We start from the raw sequence: 3466 nt of genomic DNA on the forward strand, positions 1-3466 counted from the left end.
AGTTCTGTTTTTGGAGATACACACAGATCTCTATCTACTTTGTATCTATAAATGAAAAATTATGCCCATTGCTCTTGCATAAATTCCAATTCAAAGTACCTCTATAGGACAAAAGAAAATCTCCTCATAAGATTTTCAAGGCTATAAACCATTGCTCTTGCATAAATTCCAATTCAAAGTACCTCTATAGGACAAAAGAAAATCTCCTCATAAGATTTTCAAGGCTATAAATCTTTATGAGAAAAGACTCCCTCATTTTTTCTCTCTCTGATCACCTGGCAGGTTCAAACCACAGACATTTTGGTTATCAGCCAAATGCTTACCTTGCTGCATCACCAGGGTTCTCTCCTGTCTCTTTATATGCACATTTGTATGTGAACACACACACACACACACACACACACACACACACACACACACACACGCCAGCTCGCCAACTGCTGCTATGGGGTTGATTCTGACTTATGGTAATCCTTCAGCTGATTTCTGAAGCTATAAGTTTTTAAAGGAGGAGGATGCACATCTTTCTCTTTCTGAAAAGGTAGTTGGTGGATTATAATTGTCAACTTTTCGCTTAGCAATGTAACATAGAATGCACTACACCACCAGGGCTACTATATATGTGTCTGTTTATCATATATATATGTAATCTCTTAACGGATCTATGGTGGCATAGTCGGTAGTAAATTGGGCTACTTATCTAAAAATGGTGCCTCTCCAGTGGTTTGAATCCACCAGTGATTCCATGCGAGGAAGATGGACAGTCTCCTCCTGTGTGATTTACAGCTTCTGAAAACCTGCTGAGGGTCCACTATAAGTTGATCCTGACTTGACAGCGATGAGTAGTGAGAGCTTATGTAATTTAAACAACTGACTGGAAACAAAACTGCTCTTCCAACATCATCATAATCTATTCCAAACACTGTCAGTGGGCAAACTTGTATTTGTATCTTTATAAACAAGACCATGTTCTTTAATCATCTCACATGTTCACGTGTGATTAGGTAAGCATTCTTTAATTCTTAAAAATCTGTGTAAGAAGACATGTTTTCAGTTATACACCATGCCCAGTGAATAATCAACTCCCTCCTAATTGTATTAATGGAAAACATGCAGTATATATAAAAACTGTGTGGCAGATTACCTTTTCTAAATATGGTCATAACAGTATATGTCCCATTGCACAAGATCTTCTGACTGTGATGTTGCTATTCTTATACCAAGGAGTGAGGGTCTGTAGTCTTTCCCTTTCAGCTCAATTATAGATCTTGTCATTGCCTGCCTAATAGGATGTGACACTAAGGACTTTGCCACTTAAGAGGCAATATGGCTTCTACCTGATTCTCATACTCTCTCTTCACACCTATCTGCTCTGTGTACCTCTCTTTACTTCTTGTCATGTGCCTTTGGCATTCTGCCACCATGTTGTAAGGAAGCATAACTCGTACACGAGAGCTACAACTGAATAAAGCTGATTGGCAACATAAATTATTTGGCACGGAAACAAATCTCCAGACTAGAGCTAGCCACGGAATATTGTGTAATGATGGAAATATTCTGCCTCTATGCTGTGCAATATGGCAGGCAATATCAGTATAGATGGAGAAAGGATTGAAATTGTCAATGATGTCATCTTACTTGGATCTACAATCAACACCCTTGTTACCAGCAGGCAGATCAGGAGATTAATAACATTGGGAGTGTCTGCTGTCAGGACCTCTCTAAAGTACTGAAGAGTAGTGATGTCATTTTGCAAACTAAGATGCACCTGATTCATGCCACGGATTTTACAACCACCTGCTACGTATCTGAGAGCTGGAAAATGAATAAAGATGACAGAATCTATGTCTCTGAATTACACTGTTGGAGAAGAGTCCTGAATATCTCATGGACTGCCAAGAGAACAAATAGATATGTACCGGAAGGTCAGCCAGAGTGTTCCTTGGAGGCAAGGATGGCAAAGCTGTGTCTCACATACTGTGGGCACGTTGTTAGGAGAAGCTATTCTTTGGGACATCATGCGTGGAAAGGTGAAGGGTTGACAAAGGAGAGAAAGATCCTCAGAGCAATGGACTGATACAGTGACAAAGGGCTCAAGTGTGTGGAGGACAGTAAGGATAGTGGAGGCTATAGGACAAGGTTCAGATCTGTTAATCACAGGGTTGCTATGAGTCACAGACAACTAAGAACCTAACAACACCTAACAACAGAAGACACCTAACAACAACAACATCGCTGTGAGGCTACTGCACAATACTGATGTGGCCAGCATGAAAGAGAAACTCAATTTTAAGTTCTGTAACCATTGTTTATTTAAATTTAAGCAACACATGTAACTGGTGACTATCACAATGGACAATTTTAACTCTGGATATTTGCAGCCTACAGCTTTGAATCCACCTAAGGTCTCAGCTGTCATGGAGCACTGTGAAGCCATCCCTACTTTGATTTCTCGGAATGTCTAATTCTTGTTATCTATGACAAATGATTTTCATTGATTTGGGCTACTAAATTTTGGGGGTGACTTGCTAAATAGAAATTCATAACCAATACTGTGGCTGACCTTGAGAAGAATGGGAATCCCAGAACACTTAATAGTGCTCATGTAAAATCTGTATTTGGATCAGAAAGTAGTTGTCAGAATAGAGCAAGGAAACACTGCATGGTTCAAAATCAGGAAGGGAGGCTTCAGGGATGCATCCTGTCTTCATATCTTTTCAATCTGTACACAGAATTGATCATTCAGGAGGCTAATATGAGGAGGAAAGTAGCATCAGGATTAGAGGAAGACTCATCAATGACCTGTATTATGCAGATGACACAACCTTGCTTGCTGAAACTGAAGAAGGCCTGAGGCATCTGCTACAGAAGATCAAAGACTGCAGTCTTCAATAGCTATTGAAGCTCGGCATCAAGAAAACTGTGCCAATTGGCAGCACCATGATAGATAGAGATGGAGATTGGTAACAATTTCAGCTTGCTCAGTTCCTCAATCAACAGTCTTGTCATCAGCAGTCAGGAAATTAAAACATGAATTGTATTAGGAAAATCTGCTGTCAGGGGCCTCTTCAGAGTGCTAAAGAGCAATGATGTCAGTCTAGAGACTAAGGTGCACTTGAGCCACAGCATGGTCTTTGCAATTAATTACTTGTTATGCATCAGAGAGCTGCATAGTGAATAAGTATGACAGAAGAAGAATTGACACCTTTGAGTTATGGTGCTGGAGAAAAGTATTGAACATTCAATGGGCTGCTAAGAGAACAAATAGGTTTTTTCATGGAGAGGATGAAACCGAGTCTCTCCTTAGAGGTAAGGATTTTTTTTTTCTATAATTATATTTTATTAATTTTCATAAACATTTACAGAGATTTTGGGCTTCCATTCATTCATTGTTGCACTATTCTCTCTACCCTCCTCCCAGTTTGTTCTTGTCCAAATGCCACAGTGCTTGTCAAAGCCAGTTCTG

Source organism: Elephantulus edwardii, unplaced genomic scaffold (genome assembly GCF_000299155.1).
Source record: "Elephantulus edwardii isolate Elephantulus edwardi_28Jun2011 unplaced genomic scaffold, EleEdw1.0 scaffold00054, whole genome shotgun sequence".
NCBI classification, from domain to species: Eukaryota; Metazoa; Chordata; class Mammalia; order Macroscelidea; family Macroscelididae; genus Elephantulus; species Elephantulus edwardii.